General features: G+C 46.2%; 2 long non-coding RNA genes across 2 annotated transcripts; one reads left to right on the top strand and one right to left on the bottom strand.

Moving 5' to 3' along the window:
• Positions 1 to 2,472: 2,472 nt before the first annotated feature.
• Positions 2,473 to 17,127, bottom strand: LOC134759431 (uncharacterized). Its single transcript, XR_010135558.1, has 3 exons — positions 17,062 to 17,127; positions 13,524 to 13,597; positions 2,473 to 2,639 (listed from the first exon to the last, which is right to left on the bottom strand). It is a non-coding gene; the product is annotated as an uncharacterized LOC134759431 (long non-coding RNA).
• A 57-nt stretch (positions 17,128 to 17,184) lies between these two features.
• LOC103891915 (uncharacterized) lies at positions 17,185 to 20,009 on the top strand. The gene is made up of 2 exons (XR_656155.2): positions 17,185 to 18,389; positions 18,753 to 20,009. It is a non-coding gene; the product is annotated as an uncharacterized LOC103891915 (long non-coding RNA).
• The last annotated feature ends 4,548 nt before the right edge of the window (positions 20,010 to 24,557 follow it).

Here is a 24,557-nt window from a genome sequence, read left to right as displayed (position 1 = left end):
TGGTCCTACACTAGGTGTGGCCACCTGCCCATTGGGGATAAATGGCTCCTGCCACCCAGGTGGATCTGCTTCTGAGCTTAAACTTCCCTTCAATCTTTTTCCCAGGGCTGTGTGTTTACAGGTGCACAGAGAGAAGCCTGTGTGGTGGTGAAAGCTAGAAAATAAGAAGTCCATCCATTCACAGAGTTGCAAAGAGGCCATTAATGCTAAGCTTCAGCAGTGGAACACAGAAAATGGCATTAAAGGATTTACTTTTCATGACCATAATTCACAGTTAATGTACATTTGATGTTTAATGTATGAACCAGAGGTGACTTCAAACTTGCGGGCCTTTTCTAAATAGCGTTTTAATCTAAGTTTAAAAAAAAAAAAAAAAAAAGGTTCATACACTCAGTCTGTCAGACAAGAGGGAGGGGAAAAAGGCAAAGCTAGGTGTGAGAATCCGAAGTGGGGGCAGGCTTTTGTTCAGTCCTTTATTGAGGTTTTACCTCTAATCTCTCCCTTTTTGATGCAATTTAAGATTAAGGAAATGAAAGGCATGGCTGACTGTGAACGGTTTTACAAACAGGAAAGCCAAGGGGCCCTCAGAAGACAGTTTTGTAAGAGGCTTTGGGCTTCAGTCCCTAGGAAGGGTGAGGTGGGAGGTGCTACAGGGCCTGAGTGCACGGGAGAGTGGCCTTGAAAGGACTGATCTGTCTGCAGAGAAACTGACCTTTTGCATGCAAATAGGAGGCAGTGGTGGCCACCACACAGCTCAGTGGGAATCAGAGTCAAGTGAGGGAAGCCAAAAAGCATGATGGTCAGAGCAAGGGGTGCCATGCTCTGCTGGGAGGAGCCCCCAGATTAAACATGCTGGGTCCAGGATCTATCATGTGACGTCACCTCTCACAACAGCAGTTCCCTCATCCAGATAATAAGGTTCGCAGGCTAAATCAGTGATTTCCAATGGGCTCTGCTGAGGCCCTAAGGCACAAACACACCCTCAGGTGCTATGGCAGATACAGTAGGGGACCCACGTGGAGAGACCCTGGCCCTTGGCCCTCGGGATTTTTCTACAAGAGCAACTCCACTGTTTTATAATTAAGAGTTCTACATAAGATTTTTTATACAGGGAAGTTTCCCAGTTAAAGATACAAACACTGAAAGGTAGGAGACCAGCTGATCCCTAAGATCCTTTCCAGATCAAGTCTAGAAGGGTAGATAGGTAGAAAAGACACCTAAATGAGCCTCCTCAAGGAAACAGTCCTCCAAAATGGGTGACAGAACTAAGAGTAGCACCTGACAGGTTGCAAAGGTTGCATTGCTGGAGACCAATGCGGTGGAAGGGTCGAGAGTGTCTCCTTGGAGCCCAGTTTATCAATTTCAAGAAGATGATTTTCTCCAGTAATGCTAAGCTGCTTCAGGCCAGGAACAAAGTAAGCAGATAGTCAGGGTTTTTTCCAGGTAAGTTCAGTGGAGAGAAATAGGAAAAAAGGAGTTGAGGGTATCTGCAAGGGAATTGCTTTGTAGAGCTGGGATGTGAAAAGAAAGAAAGGAAGTGAGAGAATTTAGTGGAGTGTGGATGAGGGAAGAAAGTCTTTTTATCAATAAACTGTGCATAACTTTTAAAGTTCTCTTTAGCCCTAACCCCTTTATGTTTTCATGATTCTATTCTATCTCTTAATGTGGCTGGACAGTGGAGAATTCACCGCAGGAGGAGAGAGCCAATTGGAACTAGGCAAGTTAACAGGAGCTTCCAAATGGACTGATGGATAGAACCCATCAACAGAAACCTTGGAGCAAGCACTCCTGGAGATTCGTTGATTTGTTCTTTGTTCATTTATCCAGCACATTTTTGTTGAGTGCCTACATTGTATTTGACACTATGGATTAAGGATCATTAAACAGATAAGTAGGGACTGTGCCCTCACAACCTAGTGAGAAAGTTCAAAGCTGAACATTTGTTACACATGTGATGCATGTTATCAAAGTGGAGGTGCAGACCATTCAGGGGGTGTAACACAGGGCACTCACTCATTCTGGGAGCACAGGGCCTTCTCCCCTGAGAAATTGCCTGGTTCTGAGGTCAGTGTGAGAAATGGAGAGAGGGGCTCTCAAATCATTGTTGCCCTGTGTCTTCTAACTCCAAGCTGCTCTCTGCTCTTCTCCTCCTGCCCAATCCCAGCTCTGGTTTCACTGTTTATCCAAGAAGAAGAGAGGGCTCCAAAGGGCTGTGGGAATGGGGAGAGGGCAGGACCACCTGCAGCCTGCTCCCTCCCTGTGAAAGTCTCGCCAGCCTCATGGAATGTAGGGCTTCTTCCACCTAATTCTTCAGAAGGGATTTGAAGGTCTTCTACCAACCGTGCTTCCCCTTCCCTTTTAAAAAAATTCCCTTACTTAGATTGCATTAATAAAACTATATCGTCTGGATGAAAGGAGAAGATGAACCTGTTCTAGTATGTGAGGGACAAACCAGACTTGAGTATTGTTTGCAATTCTTATATTCAGAGAGCCATAAAACAAGACTGATTTTAAGGAGGGTGGCCAGGGGGGTGAATAAACTTGGAAGCATGGCTCATGGAAAACATAGAGAACTGGAATGTTTCACCAGAAGACATAGGGTGGCATGACACCTCTGCTCCAAAGCCTGAAGGACTGTCCTAAGGAAGAAGACAAATGCCAATTAATGCCCCAACATAAGAGCAAAGGTCAATGGGCTAAAGTTAAAATAACAGATTTTTAAAATCTCAATATTTTAGAAAAAGGAATTTTATGAGAATTGCTGGAAATGGAGTGGAGACCACAGGGGACTGAGAAGTGGTGAGTTCTCTATGGGAGAAATGCAAGCAGTGGCTCAACGGCCATTTAGCAGGGATATTTTTAAAAGGAAGAGAAAATTAGGTAAAGTAATAGGCTCAGGCTCTTTAAGACACCACTCACACTTGGCAGCACATGATTCTCTGTGCCAGTCTAATTAATCTGGTTTCGATCCTAAGCCTTCAGTCATTGTCATCGTCTTTCCCAGATTGTCTTTACCAAGCCCTCCAGAAGCCCTTCAAGACCCGGTATGGGAGGAACGTCTCTTTGGGAGCCCTCAGAGAGCCTCCCTGAGCTCTGGCTCTGTTCTGTCCACCACAATGTCTGACCAATTATGGCATCCTCATTCTCCCCAGCTGAGAGCCACTGAGCACACTGGGCCATCTATCCATCTCACTGTTAAGTGCAGAAAAGAGAAAAAGCCTAACCTCTTCCTATCTCCTCTCCATAGTTTGAAGCTTATTTCCTCTCAAACTTCAAATCTTGCCTCCAGAAACCACTGACAAGCCACTGACTTGCCTCAGCAGCACACAAGTCTGTCAGCTCTAGAAGTTGATTGTGCACCCCAGATTAAGAAGAACTTGTGTTTCCAGCCTGTCTAAGATGGTTTCTACTCATATCACTTCAGGTGCAGCTTCCTCATATGCTATAGCATGTGGTACCTTTAAATGGCAAACTTTTCTAAAAAGGCAGAAAGCAAAATGGATTCAATCCAGGAGAACTAATCCCGGAAAATCAAAATCTTCCACATGGGGGTGATGATAAACAGATGCCTCTCATCTCGACAAATGAAAGGTCACCGAAAGACAGTGCAGAGTAATTATCAAATAACTTCTCCCATTTGTTCAGGATCAGTAGCGACCTCATTACCTAGATCCAAAGACAATATCTCTAAATCCTGGGCATGGATCCAAAAAGGTCATTAATAACAGGAGAGTCCCCAAATTTGCAGGAAAAGGAAACCAGTTCTAATTACAGAAGCAAAGTATTCCACCCCAACCCTTTACATCAACAGTTTGCAAGTTAATAACAGCAATATGGATTCCTCAGGCACCACTTACAGCCACTTGACCAACAGTAGCCTGGTTAACCCAGCCTTTTCTCTGCAAACTGGATGGGCCTTTGTATGTCATGGACAGGGAATCAAGCCGACTTGAGGGCGGTTTTCTGATTGTCACTTCTCATGGCTTCAGGCCAGAGGCCAAGGACTGGAGCAGAGGCTCAGATTCCTGGCCCTTTGCCCAGATAACTGGACCTTAAGAAGAGCGAGGAAGGGCCGGGCATGATGGCTCACGCCTGTAATCCCAGCACTTTGGGAGGCTGAGGCGGGCAGATCACGAGTTCAGGAGATCGAGACCATCCTGGCTAACACGGTGAAACCCCATCTCTACTAAAAATACAAAAAATTAGCCAGGCATGGTGGCGGGCACCTGTAGTCCCAGCTACTCGGGAGGCTGAGGCAGGAGAATGGCGTGAACCCAGGAGGTGGAGCTTGCAGTGAGCCGAGATTGCGCCACTGCACTCCAGCCTGGGCAACTGAGTGAGACTCTGTCTCAAAAAAGAAAAAAAAGAGCGAGGAAAGTGAGGGATAAAAGACTACACACTGGGTACAGTATGCACTTCCTGGGTGATGGAAGCATCACAGAAATCCCCACTAAAGAACTTATCCATGTAACCAAACACCACCTGTTTCCCAAAACCCTATTGAAATTAAAAAAAAAAAAAAAGAAGAAGAAGAAGAAGAGGGAGGTGAAGATTTAGGTCACCTCATGGCAAAGAGCCGCCTTTAGTCCTAGCCTTGGCTCTCCAGGCCCCCTGGAACGAGAACAAGCCTACCCTGGGGGTTTGGATTAGGAGGGTAGCTGTTCTTCTTACACCATCTTGTTAACCTGTCAGTCAACAGGCACCTTCTGCTTCCTCAAACTGGCTGCCCCTGACTTTTGAACTAGGAATCCCACAGTCCTCAAAGAGAGATTAGATTTTGCTGCCTATCAGAGGAAAGACAAAAACCACAGCAATCTCATTTCCCTGCCTCCCCTGTTCTCTATCTCTAAAGCAGTATAGCATAGTAGTAAAACATGTAAGAATTCAGGCTCCAGAGCCAGACAGAGCCAGTGTAAAGCCTGTCACTTACCGCTAGAGGGCTTAGGCAAATCTTCAAGCCTCAGTTTCTCACCCACAAAATGGGCATAACAATTTATGGTCTAAACAGGGACTCTGAGAGTGAGAGGAAGGTGCCCTCAATAATTACTCTGAGGCAACAGGCACAAATCAGAAGGAACAAACCATGATGCATAGTTACTCTCTTGAGGAGGGTCCTATGAAGATCAAATAAAAGAATATATGTAAAATGCTTATCACAATGCCTGGTGCATGGCACATAGAAATCGTGCTGCATCAACTGGATGCAGTGGCTCATGCCTGTAATCCCAACACTTTGGGAGGCCGAGACAGGTGGATCACCTGAGGTCAGGAGTTCGAGACCAGCTTGGCCAACATGGCAAAACCCCGTCTCTACTAAAAATACAAAAATGAGCTGGGCATGGTGGTGCACACCTGTAGTCCCAGCTACTTGGGAGGCTGAGGCAGAAGAATCCCTTGAACCTGGGAGGCAGAGGTTGCAGTGAGCCAAGATCATGTCACTGCACTCCAGCCTGGGCAACAGAGAGAGATTCCATCTCAAAAATAAAAAAGAAAAAAATTTTAAAAGAAAAAGAAGTAGTGCCACATCAACATCACTATCCTGCCTTTCCAAACTCCCAGACGGCCAAAAGTGAAATAGCAGCCCGGATGGATTACCCAGGGGCTGCTTCGATTTCCTAGACCCCATCTCACTTCCTTTTAGGCCCTTAATCATGCTCACTTCACACCCGGTGGTGCTGGCAGGATGTGCGTCACTGGGGGCACGTGGGATAGCTACCCATCAACATGCAATGTCGTAAAAGCAGAACCATTTTGGGTCATGGGGTGTCCTTGGGAAACAGGCTGACATTCCCCATGTTAAGTCTGAAGGATCATCACACAGCCCGTTTCAGGGTTAGTTCAGTGAATGGATCTGATGAATCTGATTAAGCCCTGAACATCCCATTTCCACGTCACTCGGCCCCGTGCTCAAGGGGCACCAGGCTCTATGCAGGCGCGGCCCCAAATGTACCTGATAATTAAAATAATCTCTGCCCTGGCTGATTGCTCCCCCCATTACTCTCACCCATTACTGGAGACGCAAACAATAAATAATTTAATAACCCAGGTTGAGTACACTCTGGTTCCAAAACAAAGTGTTTTAATTCTCCAGTGTGCCTGCTTTCAGCATTACTGTAATTCCATTTCCCTTCACTTGACTGGGCCTTTTGCTGCTTTTTAGACTTCTCGTATTTCTCCCCAGGTTTTCCCCACGGGGCCCTGACAGCTGCATTATAGCAGGGCTGGGCAGCCAGCATGACATCACTCACTACTCAAGTCAGCAGCAGCAGCGCAGTGGCATGTACTCATTAGCCAAGCAATCTGCCCCGTGTCTCGATGGCGATGGCAATCTGTCCATGTGGCCAAAGGCAGGACTGCTGCCCCAGGGAACCTGGGTCCTCCCCTTTTCCCTCCATCTTTCTCTTTCTCCTGCCTGCTTTTCTGCAATCTTCCCAGCCCTGGTGATGGGGAAATGCCTGAAAAGGGAGAAAGGCACTCGAGAGGGTGGCAGGAAATGGCCCCTATCCCTCGCCCTGCAGAGTTGGGTCTGACTCCTCATCATACTCTCATCCTGGTGCTGAAGGAAAGATCTCCCTGACTCCCAGCTTTGGCTGAGGCCTAGGAGAACCCAAGCCCCATAGAGAGATCAGATTCTGCTACCTTTCAAAGGAGTGCCAGAACCACGCATACTCTCACTCTGGCCAAGAGAAACCTCCCTGCATGGCCCTCCCACCGCCTGCCCCCACCTGCAATCCTTCCACCTTTCTGAACAGCAGCAGAATATGCTGATGTGAGAGTCTGGTGCCCTTGCCTGAAGCTGAGCGGGGCCAGGGAGCAGCAGCTGCAGGGGAGGAGCAGGGGTAAAAGGAAACGCACCAATGGAGCTTTCGTTTAAATCAAGAGCAGGGAAGCATTGTGCTCCATTGATTACAATTTTTTTTTTTTCTGAATGTTGTGACATTTGCAGGAAGGCTAATTTATTCAAGCATGGAAATCTTTAAAAACTTAATTAAGTTATTTCTGTGATTTTCCATGCCTTATTGTTTCGAGTTCACATTTACTTTCATCCTTGTTAATAAAAAATAAAAAAGTGGGGAGGGGCTGGAGAGGGAAGAAAGAGAGAGAAATGATCTCACAGAACCTCCCAAGACTAGATGCTTTCTAGATGCTCCATTTTCCTGCACGAGGCTTCAGGGGGTCAGGGCAAAAGGGAGGCAGGGATGTGTCCTCTCATGTCAGGATCCAAGTCAGTCTCTGTCTCCACTAAGATTGGTTGGGGATTAATGCAGACCCCTTGCCTAATGTTCCGGGCACTGTGGTACCTGTAGCAAGCTTAGGCGACTGTAAACCCTGGCATGATTTCATATAAAATAGTGCTGATGGCATAACTGTGATGAGTCTCCCCCAAGGCAGACTTGGCTCTGCACTTTATAGGGTGTCATGGGGTAGCATGATGGGGGAGTTCTGGAGTCAAGCTTGAAATGCAGATAGCCAGGCCCAGTTCTCTATGAGGTCAGTTCCCAGAGCCAGATGTCTTTCCCGGGCAGCTGTGGTGCTTAGAAATAAAACCTTGAACCTCATCAAAGATAGGATTTTCTCCAGCCTGGGCCCCAAATCCCTAGAAGTTGTGCTCATTCCTTTCTTCTAAAGGGAGTCCTAAGAATGCTCATGTACCCTCACTCAATTACTGATTGGGTAATGCCCCTGCCTGAGCCACTAGAGACTGTGGATGACTAAGATGCCGGGGCAGGAGTGGGATAGAGCCAACAGCAGACCAAATCAAGAAACGCAGATGCAAGAATTCCCATTAGAAAATACAGTCCATGCTGGCAGGAAGAATATGCAGAAGCTATTCTGCAATAAACATTCATTTATACAAATAACAAATAATAGGTTTCTGTGGTTAAGTTGGTTCCCACCCTGGGGTAAGTGCATCGTAGGTTGACTGGAGAGCAAGTGGGAAGGAGGGAGCACTGGGATTTCGTGTGAGGACAGGATATGGTTGGGGTAAAAGGAAGCAACACCTCTCAAGTGCTGATCCGGAAAGACTGAGAAGGTGGGACTTAAAGCAAGGCGGAAGGCTGGAACCCATCCGGCGTCCAGGCTGTGCTCACTGCCTTCCTCCTGGGGTGTGCCTGGCTGAAGCCTTTCTGCAAGTGATCCCAATTCAGAGCACATGAGAACCAGAACTCTGCTGAGGGTCTCCTCGGGTTTCCTAAATCAGTGCTTTTGTCTTCATCTCAAAACTGCCTTATTGAGGAAATACAGTCCCTACAGACGTCACTGGAGTACCTCCCTTTGATTGAAAAGAAAATATTCCTATTGAACATATGGTGCCATGTAGCCCACCCCAAACATTTAATGGACTCTGCTTTGTCCAGGACATCGGATTCGCATCTCCTGCTGGGGCCAGAACCCAGGTCATCTGTATTCTGATGACATTTGCACATATTATTTTTAAGTCATTTGTCTCGCCTGATATTGTGAGTCAAGAACTTTAATAGGAGAAATTTATGACTTGTCTCTTCCAATCAACATAAGAGTTCACGGCGGTGTTCAGTGCACTATACTAATGGATATTGCTTTCAACTGGGTGTTGAGTTTAAAAAAAACAAATCCCTCTCAAATTCATTAGCCTGTTCCTTCTGATCTATTAACAGGAGCGGCGGCCATTGCCCTCCACCCAGGCCGTCTGCTAACCCAGTGGGTCTCTAGGTGTGGTTCTTAAGAGGCCTCCAGGTGGTCTGCCAGCTAATTCAAATGGAAAGTTACACAAAAGTGCCTTTTCTTAAAGTACAATCTCCAGAGCAGATTTGAACCTACATTAAAAAGGCCCAAAATGAACATTTTCAAAATTATAAGGTCAGTAATGGTTATTTACCCAGGCAAAAGTTTCCCTGGGCCATTACAAGGTTTTTGTAGTAATAAGTGAGTACTAGTGAGGTGCCCGGAGCCTGGGCCCTTCTGCTGCTGAGGACTGGTGGTTGGGATGTCTGGGGAGCCCTGTCTGTGCAGGCTGTCTGGGCATCAGCCTTAAGCAAGGCAACCAAAATGTCAAGGTTCAGAGAGAAGCGGCTTCAGCTGTCAGCCCGTCCATTTCTTTCCAGTAACAGGAATGCACAAAGAAAGAAAATAACAATAAGAAAAATAGATTGATGAAGATGGGAGAAACATTCATCAACTGGTTTTGTAGAAACAGAGAGCTGGAAGGCTGAGGTCATCTGGCCCACCCACCTCCTCTGAGCAGGCTTCTTCTCCTGCTCTTGTCAACACAACATGAACCCTGAACTCGGTGCCTAATGGCACATCGCCCTGTGCATGGGGCACAGCCTGCACACTCTGTACAGTGGCGACCCAGATCCTGCCTTGTGCTTGTCACCTAGGGGAGGGAGCTTAGAGCTTCTGTGAGGGAAGGAGAAAAAGGCAACATTCAAACAAAAGGCTCTCTGGGCATGTTAGCCCTTGGTTGAATTTCTGCCAGGACGACAAGGAATTGGGAGCAGAGGCTACTCCTCCAAGCCCATGGGAACCTCAATTCTCTGCAGCACCCCTCTTTTAGTGTCTCTTGAACACACCACTGCTCTTCTACAGGTCGATGGAAACCTGAGGTGCACTGTGTGGGGAGGCCTGTTAGGACTCCGACACCATCACAATCATGGGCCCCTCACTAGGCTGTGTTGTCCCCAGGTTGGCTCACGAACCTTCCGCTAGCCTGTTCTTTCTTCCTGCACATCCCACCTTGTCCCAACAATGATTAAGCATAGCTCCTCACGTTATCCAGCCCTCCTCTGAGAGCCCTCCGCATTTCCCATGTATTGCCCACTTTTTCTACTAGAATGAAATGGCTCTTTGCCTTTTTTCCATCAGACACATACCCTAAACTCTAGACTTCTACACCTTCTTGATCTTGCCCTCTTCATTCTCCCCATTCCTCCATATGGGATGCTCTCAAACTTTAGCATGCATCAAAGTCAACTGAAGGGCTTGTTAAAACACAGAATGTTGGACTGGGCCCCAGAGTTTCTGATTCACCAGATCTGGGCCGAGTCCTGAGAATGTGCATTTCTAATGAGTTCCCAGGTTGTGCTGATCCTGCCGGTCCAGAAGCTACACTGTGATAATTGCCACTGTATATCTAGCATGAGTCCCACCTACTCCTCTCTGGGAAGCCTTGGGCACGCTCGCAAGCTTCTGTCTGTGTTGGGTGCATCTCGCCCAAGGGGCCACACTCCCCTTATCCCTGCCACAGAATCTTGTCGGCCTTGCCTCTCCCTTCCCTTTGCGTTCGCTGCGGCTTTACAGCCCCTGCGGCTTTACAGGCTCCGGCCACTCCTGAGCTGCCATCTCCACCCATGCATGTGGCTTCTTGCCTTTTGCTTTCCTCTCACTCCCTGTGTTTCCTCACATCCATCTCTGTCTACCAGATTCTCACATCCAGGCTTCCTCTGGCATCTATCCATCATCCTCATCCATCTCACTGTGCAGATATTTACATTTCTAAAGCCCAGTGTGTTTTTATGATTCCTCCTACTTCAGCCAAACAAGGATTTTCCTCTGAAACATACTCACAGTTAGGCCATGGGGTTAGGGAGGGAGGATACCGTACCCATTTGGAGTAACCCCTTTCGAGGCTGTTTATTCATCAAGAACAAAGAGTGGTTTCAGCAGGGACGGAGAGCAGACACAGCAGTGCCATGCTTTTGACCACCTGTCCCACTCAGGGACACACTAGAAACCCAATGGATGGGTTGGGTCCTATTGATCCTTTTTAATTGTATTGAATTGACTTGGAAACTTCTCCCAAAGGCCTTATCATGGGTATTTATTTGCAATACTCAAGGACCAAGGAAAAAAATATGTAATATTTTTTAATTAACCCTTGGTCCCTGGAAAGCAGAATCATAGAGGATCGTGTTGTGAGCACGGACTCTGGTTGTGGGTTTCCAGGTTTGAATCCCATCTCTGCCCCGACCACATATGTGATTGTGAGCAAATACCACACCTCTCTAAACATCGATGTCCCCTCCTGCAAAATGGGCATGATGCACCAGGGCAATGTCCAGAGAATTAAATAGGATGACATACCTAGCACTTAACATCTGTGGCTCACACACAGGACTCAGTAAATGGTACTAACATTAGTATCCTCCAGGTGTGTCACATCCTGGAGCCTCAGAATCTGGGTACAGAGACTGTACCCGGATTTGAGCAAAACTATGGATGGATCACCTTCTACCCACAGACTGATCCCACCCCAGACTAGAGGACCCTGGGTTTTCTCAGTTAGACAATAGCCATTCCCCATTTTGCTCTGAGCCATCAAATCCCCAGCACTTAACTTAAAAGCTCTGTGCTTTGGTTTTTGTCTTGTTTTTTTTTTTTTAATAGAAAAAAAAAGTCCTATTCTTGTCTGTCCAGTGCTTTTCCAGCAAAACAGCAAGTCAGCACTAAGATTCTCCTTGGTCAGCACAATGTGTGTTGCAGTGGGAGAATTTGGGGGAGTTTGAGGAGGCCCTAATGAGAAGGGAAGTTAGGGGTTGTCTGGGCACTAGCCAATTTCCTAGGTGTCCTGGAGATTCCTTAGGAGTCATATTTCCTCTTTCCTTCTACATCTCTTCTACTTCCTGACACCCATGAAATTCTCCCATGAAATTCTCTTGCAAGACAAGACAGAGGTCTCAAGAGAAGTCAGAGATAGGAAAAGCATTTCTTCCAGCCATGACCTAGAGTCTGATGACCAAAAAGTTGCAACCCTCCGCATGGACACTGGAGCCATTTCTTTGAGGGCCTGTCTTCCAGGAATTCTGTGCCTGCCGCTTCCATAGCAGGGAAAACATAGGTTCGATCACCACTACCCCGACCATGACCAGGGCACTCTCGGAAGGTCTCGCCCGCAAGGACTTGGCTCACCAGCCACAAAGAAGTACATGCCAAGACCTGTTGGCCACTTTCCACCCTAAGGATGCCTCATTCTTATCTCTGCTATGTCTCTATTAGCACAGCAGAATGTGATGGGCAGAATAAGAAGCCTGTTGCCTTGTATCAGCCAGCGCAGGCAGACTCAGAAGGGCTGGGGAGCACTTGTAATATAGCAGCCCAAAATCAGGCCCTACAAAGGCATGGTGGTGGAAAGAACACAGAGAGTGAGGCCAGACAGGTCTGATTTGAGATCCAGTCTTCACCATTTTGATGAATTGTGCAAGTTACTTAATCTCACTGTGCATCAATTTTCTCATCTAAGAAATGGGGATAATTACTACTACTTCGCCGAATTGTTCTGGGGAGTATATATGTTGCATAAAAGCACTAGCATGGGTGCTGGGTGCAGAGTAGGCACCCAAAACTCTACAGGGCTTGTCCAATAAATTGGGGCTTTTGTGATTATTTAAAATGGGCTGCAATACTGATAAGTTTCTCTGATGCCAGAGTCAGAAAAAAAGGTCAAATTCAGCGCCCCAAGTACCTTTAGCTACAACTGGCCTAAGTAAGCTGGAAAGCAATTCCCAAGTTATCCGGGCTGCTCTTGCTCCTGACGGCTAATCCCTAACTGCATTTGTATTCCTTTGCAGCCGGCCGGCCTGTGCATATGGAATACATTTTCTTTGGGTGTCTCACCATTAGCGTTTTCATTTCTGCTTAGCGTCAGGGGCTTTGCACATCGCTGGCCTTCCAGAGTACTAAGCCTGTCTTTGTGTAGGCTTGCTTTGTTCTCTCATTTCCTGATCAGCCAGGAAGCATTTCTGGGCAAGAGCTTTTGGAGGAGGGGTTTTGCCTGGCAGCTTCATACCCTTTGAGTTTTGGAGAAGGATGAATCAAGTACCACCTCATACACAGGTCTCCTCTCTCCCTTTCTGTACACATGGCTGCCTGTGGATTAGATACAGCCTTCTTTCCTCCCCAAGTTTTCTAACGCTCCCACGTGTAGATCTGCTAAGCTCTGCTAATAAACACAAAGAAATTAGCTGCTATGTTCAAAGCTTATGCTATCAGTCAGCTGAGCATGACTCTGAAAAGGCAACCTTCCACTTAAAAGAATATAATAATTCACAGTGCTGGCAAAGGTGCAGTGAGATGGCACTGTCATAGCCACTGATTAATGAGATTGTAAATTGATGTAACACTTCAGGTGGGGGGAGTTGAGGGTGGCAATTAACCAGCATATAACAAGAGCCTTTGAAACAGTGATTCCACTTCTAGGAAAGTGTCTCCTAAGGAAACAATCAGAAATGTGGTCAAGGATTATTGTAATACAAAGATGTTCATTGCAGTAATGTTTACAATGGTGCAGATTTGCAGGAAATCTAAATATCCAGTTATAAAGATGAACTAAATGTATATAAATCCACAAAATTGAATACTATGAAACTATTAAAAAAAGATATTGTAGAATAATATGAAAGGGACGGGAATAGGCTCATCATATAATATTAAATGAAAAAAGAAACTATAAACAAATATAATATGACTCGAATTTTATTTTAAGATATGTATGCACAGAAAAAAAATGTTGGAAGGAAATTCCCTAAAATATTAACAGTGATTACCTTTGGTGGTATGATTGTGGATAATATCCTCCTTTCTCCTGTAGGTTTTCTATATTTTCTTTAACAAATATGTACTACAAATCAGAAAAGAATGACAACCATGTAAACAAAAGTGTTGCTTTCCTCTCCAGGGTCTGTGACTGCAATAGAAAAGCTGGCTTGCTCCAAAGAACCATCTTCAACCCTGACCTCTTAAGGCACTGCAGGGAAGATACTATCTGATCCCAGCTCGCCTGGTCTGCTTCTGACAACCCTATGATCAAACCTGACCAAGCCTGGTTGTCTAAGGGGACAGAGCTGGCCTGGCCATGGTCTCCTGCAGCCGGGCACACCCAGGAGCCTTTTCTAAGCCTCCTGTTAGCAGGCTTTCCTCCTGTCTCTTAGGTCACTGCAGATTGATTCATCTCACTTCACTGTGGTTTACAATTTGCAGTTCTTGACCCTTACATTCTCCCCTGGTGCTGGAGCCATGTTTCTGCAATACCAACAAACCAATGGCAGCAAGCAGAGAATCGGCTGCAAGCCGTGTATCCTCATGGCCTCCCCAGCAGGCTCCTTGCCCTCTCACTTCCATTCTGTCCCTATCCAGCATCCACACACAAGGCTGCTTCTTTAAGGAGCCCTATGGGGTCCTACTCAAGATATGTGGGGAAAGGGACGGCAGGCCTGAGATCTGGCGAATGGGAATTCAATTCAGTGCAGCAAAGGTCCTTATCACTGGTCAGACTAAGAAGCAAGAGGCTTGACTGGAAGAGTCCACAAGGTCTGGGATTTTACACATTATAGTTCAGTGTAGAGCAAAGAGGTCAAAATTTCTGGCCCAGATTACCATACTGGGTGAATTCAACAAGCCAAAAGTCTGGGCATTTGATTTAAAATGGGCTATTTGCAGAATAACCGTTTTTATTATACAAACAATGTCAGCAGAAGATGCCCCTGGGAGTTAGCATGGCTGTCTCTCTATCCCTCTGTCCCTTATTGCCAATCAGGAAAAACACAAAAATTTTATCGACTCAACCTTCAAGGCCTCTGGCCACCTGGTTCCCACACCCTTATTTACCCAATTTCTTACCTTTCCTCCACATGGACTCCTGTCTATAAAATCCACTCTCTCCACTCCCTTCCTCTGACATCTTTTTCAATTTGTTCTTTTCCCCATCCCCTTCCAATGTAATTATGTGCAACTAGACAGAGAGTGAGGAAACCTGAATTTTCATCCTCTCTTTCCCATTTACTAGCTTAAAACCTTAGGCCAGGCCTGGGCACAGTGGCTCACATCTATAATCCCAGTACTTTGGGAGGCCGATAGGGGGCAGATTGCTTGAGCCCAGGAGTTTGAAACCAGCCTGGGCAACACAGGAAGCTCCCGTGTCTACAAAATAAAAAAAAAATTAGCAGGCCGGCCACAGTGGCTCATGCCTGTAATCCCAGCACTTTGGAAGGCCGAGGCAGGCAGATCAGCTGAGGTTGGGAGTTTGATACCAGCCTGACCAACATGGAGAAACCCTGTCTCTACTAAAAATACACACACACACACACACACAAAATCTGGGCATAGTGTCCAGCGCCTGCAATCCCAACTACTTGGGAGGCTGAGGCAAGAGAATTGCTTGAACCCGGGAGGTGGAGGTTGCGGTGAGCCAAGATCATGCCACTGCACTCCAGCCTGGGCAACAAGAATGAAACTCCATCCCAAAAAAAAAAAAAAAAAATAGCCAGGCATCGTGGTGCATACCTGTGGTCTCGGCTACTTAGGGGGCTGAGGTGAGAGGATCACTTGAGCCCAGGAGGTGGAAATTGCAGTAAGCCTAGATTGAACCACTGCACTGTAACCTGGGTGACAGAGTGAAACCCTGTCTCAAAAGAAAAAGAAAAAAGAAAAATCCATAGGCTAGTCACTAACTTCCCTGAGCCTCAGTTTTCTGATCTGAAAGAAAATACAGGGATTGAACTAAAAATCGAAACACCTTTCCAATCCTCACATTCTATAGCACTTTTCATGGCCAAGTCAGAAGCCTTTACTGAGTGAGCCCACCCCTAACTGATGATGCCCACAGGTGCCCTCTGCAGTTCACTTCACAGGGTGGAGGAATCTACCCTAACTTGTTCTACATTTCCTGTGTGTATTTGGTTCTTTGATTGTTTTATTTTGTTCAGGTATAAAATATCTTTGGAACAATGATGGTGTTTCTTCACAACCCCCATATACCATGTTCAGAACACAGGAAACAGTCAGGGAAGGTTGTTAGCTCTCTGACTAATGTCTACCCCTCAGGCAGACATGAAAAGGGACTCATTTAAATTTGGTTTCCCTGCCAGAATTGTCAGGCCTCAGTGGCCTTGGGAAATCACCAAGGAGGAAAATCACCATTTATCCTAAAAATTCTGCAGTCTGCACAGGCTGCCATCATCTCCAAACCTCTGCCCAGCCCTCACACAGTAGCAGCATGAATTGCCCTGTCCTAGCCCTTCCCAAGGTCATAGTCATTCCTAGAGAAGAATGGGCTTCTACCTCCTGCCAGACAGACTAGCCAGGATTGCCGGACACATTAACACCCAGAAATTGTATTCCCTACCACAGCCAAGCTGAAGAGAGGTTGACCTAGAGGTCAGATGCAGACGCGAGATACATTCCATTCTGAGAGCAGCAACTGTCTCTGCTGTGTGAGCCTGAAATGTCTCTTGACATTTCTGAGTCTCACTCTCCATTTCTCTAGAATGGAGATCATAATACTTATCCTTGCAGGATTACCATGAGACCTAAATATAATCAACTATATGGTCCTGCTTTTAAAAATGTGAATATTTTGGCCAGGTGTGGTGGCTCACGCCTGTAATCCCAGCACTTTGGGAGGCCGAGGCGGGTGGATCACAAGGTCAGGAGATCGAGACCATCCTGGCTAACACAGTGAAACCCCGTCTCTACTAAAAATACAAAAAAAATTAGCTGGGCTGGTAGCAGGCGCCTGTAGTCCCAGTTACTCAGGAGGCTGAGGCAGGAGATTGGCGTGAACCCGGGAGGCGGAGCTTGCAGTGAGCCGAGATCACGCCACCGCACTCCAGCCTGGGCAACAGAGCGAGACTCCGTCTCAAAAATAAATAAATAAATAAATAAATACCAACAACAACAAAAAAAGTGAATATTTTACACCCTTTACATATTGTTTTACTGGTGTCCAGAAGTATCTGGCCCAATATCATCCTTTTTTCCCTCCCAGAAACACCCTCTTTCCACGAAGCTACTGTCAGGTGAGCTACACTGATAAGCGAGAAGCACTAGTCCTGATACATACAGTTGGAACTCACAATATATTTTCCCACTGGAACAATGGCATATATGAAATTTGGGTGTTGGGGACAGAAATGATCATATCTCGTATTTTAATTATGTGTGAGTTAGACAGATTTTTGAGGAGTTCCCTGAAAACCTCCCCCTGCATTTAACGCTTTTTCTATGAGAGGAAAACACTCCTGATTCATAATAACAAAGCTACAAGAAAATCTTTGGAAGCCTGCCCATCTGTAAGTAGGGTTCTACCTGTGTTAAATCACCTTCAGATGCAGCCGTCCTGTGCCAACCTGGTGGGCTAATGACACATTTGTGGATCTCAGCGTGTCTGTGATATCACAAACACAGGTGTGGTCTCCTGCCTTTCCCTACAGAGGAAGGAAGGGGTGAATGGAAAACAAGTGGCAACTTCCTTGGCTCTCCTATCCTGCAGTAGGTGAGCCCTCTGCATGGGATCTTTCGGGGCTGAGAGCTCCTTTCCGTTAAAGGAATGTCTGCAAAAGACAAGACAAATACATTTGAACAGTCCCGAGGAGAGGTAATTTCAGAGTAGACACCTATTTCTCCACCAGAAACAAAGCAGATCCCAGATCCTAAAAGCAGGCTTAAGGAGGCAAGAGGAAGCATCCAGGAACCCCCAAAGCAGGCAGTGGATTACCCATTGGCTCTGGGTAAAGCCAAGAGGGTTTAGAGAGGGATTTGCGCTGTTTCAGCCTCTCGATACAACTCCTCTCCAAGGAAAGAGGCTCAGTAGGCCACCCAAGCCACTTTTCCTCTCTTGAGGGATGAAGACCAAAGATGCAACTTGCCCAGCTGTCTGTTATGAACTAAATTGCATCCCCGCAAAATTCATATGTTGAAGTCCTAACACCTCGTACCTCAGAATTTGACTGTATTTGGAGACAGGGTCTTTACAGAGGTAATAAAGGTGACACAAGGTCATTAGAGTGGGCCCTAGTCTATTATGATGGGCATTTATAAAAGGAGGAGATTAGGACACAGACAAGAATGCATGGAGAAAAGACCATGTGAAGACTCAGGGAGGGTGTGGTCATCTACAAGCCAAGGAGAGAGGCATCAGAAGAAACAATCCTCACAACACCTTGATCTTGGAGTTCTAGCCTCCAGAGCAGTGAGAAAACAAAGCACCATCCAGGATGTGGCCCTTTGTTATGGCAGCCCTCGAAAACCAACACACAGCAGAACAACACCAGAGGCAAATCAGAAAGAAAATGAGATGCAGACTCCAGCAGCCTGGTCTCCCAGTCAGGACACAAGCCAGACCTGGACGGAAGTGGTCACAGCACTTCTAGCTCCAAAATAACCACTGGGCGGAGGCTCCTGGTTCCTCCTCCCTCCAACCCCACGCAGCCCTCTCTGTCCCCATCTCCTCAGGCTCACTCAGTGCAGTGTCTGCCTGCATCCCTCTATCAGGGGCCTTCCTCTGCCCACAGAGGGAGTTATATACAAGCCCGAGGAATGAGTAAGAGAAGACAAAAGCAAGATGGAGCCTCACTGTCTGATTTTCCCAGACGTTCCCAGGAGGTCCTGGTTATGCAGGGCGGTCTGGATTTTTGGTGTGTACACCATTAGATGCCTCTTTCTTACTCTGCTTAGCGCACCAGGTCTGTAGGTTCTGGTTCTTAAGGGCCATGTAGAGTACAACTAAAAAGGGCAGGTGTTTGTTTTCCAACCCAATTTCCTTCTAGTGGCGGAAACACTTGCAGCCCTTTCCCTTCCCTTCCTTGCCCACTGACCTCCACTCTCTCCCCTGTTGTAGACAGTGGTGCGTCTTCTGCCAAATGCATTTCTCCACCAGTCATAGCACTCATTCTGAGACAATCACAAGCTCAGAAAACCTAACAAAAGTAGGTGCTGTTTTTTGAATGCCTACTACGTGGCCAGCACTGTACTAGTCACTTTACTCACCATATTTCCAGCCCTCACAGCCATCCCTGCAGGTGGGAATGACCACTCCCTTCCTAAAGATGAGAAAACCTGAACTGGGAGTGGTGGCTCGCACCTGTAATCCCAGGGACTCAGGATGCTGAAGCAGGAGGATCGCTTGAGCCCAAGAGTTCGACGCTGCAGTGAGCTATGATCCCACTGCTGCACTTTAGCCTGGGTAAGAAAGTGAGACCCTATCTCTAAAAAATAAATAAAAATAAAAATGAAAGATGAGAAAACCAAGGCTCAGGAGAAGTAACTTGTCCAGGGTCAGGCAGCCGGCTCTAGGCAGAGCTAGAACAGAAAGTGAGCTTTGGCTGACATATTTGCTTTGAACTTGTCACTCTGCAACTCTGATGAGAAAAAGTATATCTACACTGTGAAAGACTATACAAGGAAAATTGGATTTTTTCCAATTCTTATTGATAATAACTAGGAGACATAAAGAGAAAGAGAGAGGGGCCAGGCACAGTGGCTCGTGCCCGTAATCCCAGCACTTTGGGAGGCCAAGGTGGGCAAATCACTTGAGCCCAGAAATTTGAGACTAGCCTGGGCAACATGCAAAACCCCATCTCTATTTAAAAAAAATACAAAAATTAGCTGGACGTGGTGGCGGGAACCTGTAGTCCCAGCTACTCGGGAGGCTGAGATGGGAGGATTATTTGAGCCCAGGAGGTGGTGGCTGCAGTGAGACAAGATCACGCCACTGCACTCCAGCCTAGGTGACAGACAGAGACTCTGAAAAACAAAAACAAAAAAAAAACAAAGAGAGCGAGGGAGAGGAGAGAGAGAGAAATCTTCAACAAGCACAAAAATGCCATGACTTCTAAAACTAAGATCTGATCTCCAACTTAAAAACCTTCTGTCTCTATTTTGCCTTCAGAGAAGTATAAATTCCTTTGGAGAATGAAGCTGCTTTCCAACGCTTGCTGTAATAGCTGTCTGCATCTTTCTTTCATAAAATCTAGTACAATTTGCAGTTATATATTGGGTGATTGTTTAATGTTTGTCTTTCTGAAATTTTGAGGTAGCATGATCATATAACTTATAGTGCAAATGGGAACACTTTTGAAAGTAAAAGGAGATGTTATTAATAATTATTCCAGGACAAGAAGGAGACTGGAACATGTGGTCATCCTACAGGTGAAGCAGAGACCAGCTCTGGTTTACTTGTCATTGTAGTCCCAGTGCCAGATTCCATACTTGGCACATAGTAGATGTTCAATAAATAAACATGATGATTGATTTAACAATGCCTTTGAAATATTTTTCACTATCTTATCCCACCATATCTTTCAGGTTCTACCTACTGCAGCTTCTCACATATCCCAACCCTAGACGTGCAGTGGTCCCCATTTAGCCATTTTGAACATGCCATATATTCTCATAGCCTCAAGCTTTTATGAAACTGTCGCCTTCGCTCACAATGCACTCCCCTCACTCTCCACCCGACTCCTTCCATTCTTAAAAGTATTCTCCACTCAGATACCACCTCTTCTCTGAAATCTTCCTCCCATTTCCCAGAACACTTGTACACTAATAGTAACCAACATCTCTAATAACAAACATCCCACTCCATTGTAGGAATGTATGCTCCTTGTCCACCAGTAGACTGAGAGTTCCTCCAGGTTAGAGCACAAGTTTCATCCATCTCCCCAGGGCACATCCTAGTGGCATGCACAGACCAGACATGAGACAAATGCTTGTTGAAAGAATCAGATGAGGTTGGGAGTCCCCTTATGTATAAACAGTTAAGAAATATTAAAAAGGAGTGAACTTGGGTTTTGAAATAATCATGTCTATGGTGTTATGGCTACACAGCTACTCACCTTTTTACACTGCATGGTGCTGGGCACCTAGCAATCACATTATCAATATTATTAGTAGTAGTATTCTCAATCATTTATTTTCATGTATCCCTTCATTCTTGTCTTTCCGGACTTCTGGAACTCTAATGGCAAGTTTCTGCTATCTCCTCAATCTCAGTTCCTCACCAGCATTTTTTTCTATTGGAACTGACTTTCTCCCCTGCTTTTTGTCAGCTGAGATGTATTAGAGAGTCTTTCATTGACAGGCAAGTCTTCCTGGCACTTCATCACACCATATTCTTCAAAGTGTCTCTGACTCTATGGCTGCTGCTGGACTCCTTGGATCCTCCATCTTTCCCTTGGCCAGGCTGTTTATATCCTTTAAAGACCTTTCACGTAATGCCTGTGCTAATATTTACATCCCTGCTAAACTAGGCTGGCCTCTGCTGCCCTGGGCATTTCTTGACTCAAGCAGGATGGAGTTGCAATCTTTCCAAGCTACTCAGTAGCTATTTCCCATTCATAGAACCAAAGCATGCTAAGAGCTGGAAGTTGCTGAGTGTGCAGCCTACCTGGGGGTTAGGATATGACCATTGAAAGATGTGCTGGGTTTAGCCTAGTTGCAGGTAATACACAGTCTTTGGAAACGGATAATCCTGTGTTTGGAACAAAGCTCATCCACTCATCAGCTATGTGACCAGTAAATGATTTTATCTCTCCAGAGTCTTAATTCCCACATCTATAAAAAAGAAATCCTTTTTTTGTATGAATAATTGCTTCATGTAGATAATTACATGATAGGATTGTTATGAGGATTAAATGTGATAATGTATATAAAATGAAAGGCACATAATAATTGCTCAGTAAATGATATCTATTATTACAAACAATCTAAAATGTATCATACACTTACTGTATATTAAGGTGTGTAGAGTGCTAAACTCTGGAATTAGAGTAAGGAAGATAAAAAGAGGAGGATATAATCCCTGTCCTCCTCAAGTTCAAAATCGGAACTCAAAGCAAACTGTGATTAAGAGCTATAAGAGATACAGACAACTGGGAGCAAAAGGAGAAGATTCCAGAAGGGACAGAGTTGAGATCGTGGCTAGGCCCGAAAGATTGACAAGAGCCTTGGTTCACAGCTACGATGAGAGAAAACTTTGCAGAAGCAGTGATTCATGCAAAATCTCAGAGGAAGTCTGTAGAATAACAAAAGCAATAGCTAATACTTAAATGAGGCACTTCTTATAAGGCAGGCACTGAGCAAAATGTTTTATATCATCTCATCTAATCCTCTCAACAACTATGCGAGATGAGGTAGGTGCTAATATTACTCGCATTCTGCAAATGACTCTGAGGCAGAGAAAGGTGAAGTGGTTTGCTCAGGATTGCAGGGCTATTAAGTGGCAGAGCAGGATTTGAACTCAGGTCTGTCTGACCCTAAAGCCAAAGCTCTAATTCCACAACTGTGTGTGACAGATAGGCATGTGTGAGAATTGTGGGAAGATCAGGGTGGCTGGAAGGTAGGTAGGGTATGTAGACATGTGTGTACGCATGTGTGTGTGTGCATGTATGCACACATGCGCAAGTTGGGGGTATGGTACAGAGGAAATTTGAAAGAGAGGGCTTCTAGAAGAGAGGTAAGGAAACTAATGAAGAAGATTCTGGAATCCAGGCTGAGGGCCTTACGCTCTTCTGGAGGCTGACTTCAGTTCTCCTCACTGCACACTCAACCCTATTAGGCCCCAAGGGTTATTAATAATGGCAATGATCATGCTAATAATGATAGTGGTAAGAACCCCTGGAGGAAGGGTGGTGAGCCTGGGCCTGCAATGAACTCCTGCCAGGAGGAAAAGGCCTCCAACTCCCATTTTCTGGGCTTCAGGGCCAGGCCTAGGCCTCCAAATTGACTTTGACTTCACAGGAGAGCTCAGCAAATTCTGCAAAAGCAAAATACCTGCAGGAATATCTCTCCTTCTCTAGAGTTTTGGCAAACTTATTATCCCAATCAATATCTGAGTAATTACAATCCCTTGTGATCAAAGGGGGGTGTATTTCCCTTTCTTTGGCCTCTTTACAGGGCCCTCTTATCTGGAAAAAGATTTCTTAATCTACTTTCCCTAAATGCCCTGAAGGTCTGCGTGCCACTGCAGCCCCAGAATTCCCTGATTGCTTTTATTCTCCTTAACTGCTACCTGGCCGGGCTCGCTGGCAGCCCTGGCAGGAATCAGCCTTTTAGCTGGGGCCTCCCACTGAGCCCTCAAGGGAAAAGGAAGGAGATGGGAGCCGGGACTCTCGGGAACCCAGAAGAACCCAGGAGGGCCCCACTTCCCTCTCCATCTAAGAGGAAGCAGGGAAGGCTGAAGGCTGGGAGTGAGGTCAGCCCACTCTTGCCCCTCTTATGAGTTACACTCCCCACTCCTGCCAATCTTTCACCCTCTCACAAGGCCCCGTCTCTGGCGGAGTCGGGGGAAGGGGTGGTTTGAGAATTAGAAACAAGTGGGTTCAAAGTTTTCCTTTAGGTCCTTGACAAGGACCCACAAGGTGAAAGAAATTTTTGTTCAGTTATCCCAGCCATCATTCTACTCCATGAACCCCTCACCCATGCACCCTCCAGACAAAAGACCATCTATTAAACTTGCAGGGTCTGGCCCCTAAGGCATGAAAATCAGCTCCCTAGCTCAGCCTCCCTGTGCCTCCTAAGTAACATCTGTGTTCTTATGTGGGTCAGGGTGGGTCTCCATGGAGGAGGAGCTGCGATGCAGGAATATAAAGAGGCGCTGCCACATGGCCAACTCTCTGTTTACTGGGGACTCATACTCATTGAGCATACTTACTTACTGAGCATACTTAGCCTGGCCTGATGTATGATTTCAAGACCAGGTCCTTTCTGACTCTCAATGATTTAAGAGGTTTCTGCACGCCGGAAACCTAATTACCCCAAAGATTTCGGTTCCGTCTTCCCAGCTTTGCTTCCAAAGAGGCCCCTCCAAGAACACCACTGGGTTAGAGTTATTACTTTGCTGACCGCTTGCAGGGCCGTTTATTGTATTTTTATGAGGTAAGTACTGTGCTGTATAATACATTTCCCAGCAAAGATTCTGGAGAGGGGCACACAGTGCCACGGCTGCTGCTGGGGAGGGGTAAAATAATGATGGACTCATGTACACACACGTCTTCACTCGAAGAGGGAGGTGTGGACCCAAGTGAACACAGACAACTGTTGCCAGGTCACGCACACTTAGACACAGATAAATAAACCAGCTACATACTCTCCACCAAGAGTATCATGGTAAGCATTCCAGAGGCCACAGGCCAGCCCCCTGCCTCCAGGCAGATTTGCTCCAATTTCCCCCAGACAGCATGGATCTCTACAACTCTGAGGCAGGCAATTTTACCATTCCAATGGCAGACTTTTCTAGTGTTTAACAGCTCTCCTCCCATGGGGTAGTTTCCTTCTAGAATTAGCAATGTTCATGCTGGCAGGGAACTTGGAGATCCTATAGACAAAACCTCTCATTGTAGAAATGGCAAGATCCAAGGGTCTCCATTCCCAGAGCAATCACTCCACCCTGTAGGACAGACACTCATGGCTTGGGGGCTTGGCAGGCCAATCAAACACCCCGCAAACTCTTCCAGCTCAGCTCAGAGCCAAGGGGGTGGCCCTCTCATCAGGTGTAGGTCCTAGTTAGGCTCATCAATTTTCGTAAGAGAATGACAACCCTACTCCAGTGTTGATGGATTTCAACTGTTTGTGTGTTTGTAAGGCATATGGGTCCATGTTTAATTGGCAACCCAATAGCTGCACTTCAGGTATTTGGCAGGGAATACAGTCTCGAACTCACTGCCATGCAGTGTCCATCAATAACCCAGCTGAGAGAGCCAAACTATGTGAAAGATTGCCTGAAGGGGATGTAGTACATCCATCCCTCTAGAAATATTAACAACGGCCCCAGGGTTTAGCCAGGTCAGCAGACAGCTGTCTATCGG

The sequence above is a fragment of the Pongo abelii genome, chromosome 9, assembly GCF_028885655.2.
Source record: "Pongo abelii isolate AG06213 chromosome 9, NHGRI_mPonAbe1-v2.0_pri, whole genome shotgun sequence".
Classification (NCBI taxonomy): Eukaryota; Metazoa; Chordata; class Mammalia; order Primates; family Hominidae; genus Pongo; species Pongo abelii.
This window is presented reverse-complemented; position numbering and strand designations above follow the sequence as displayed.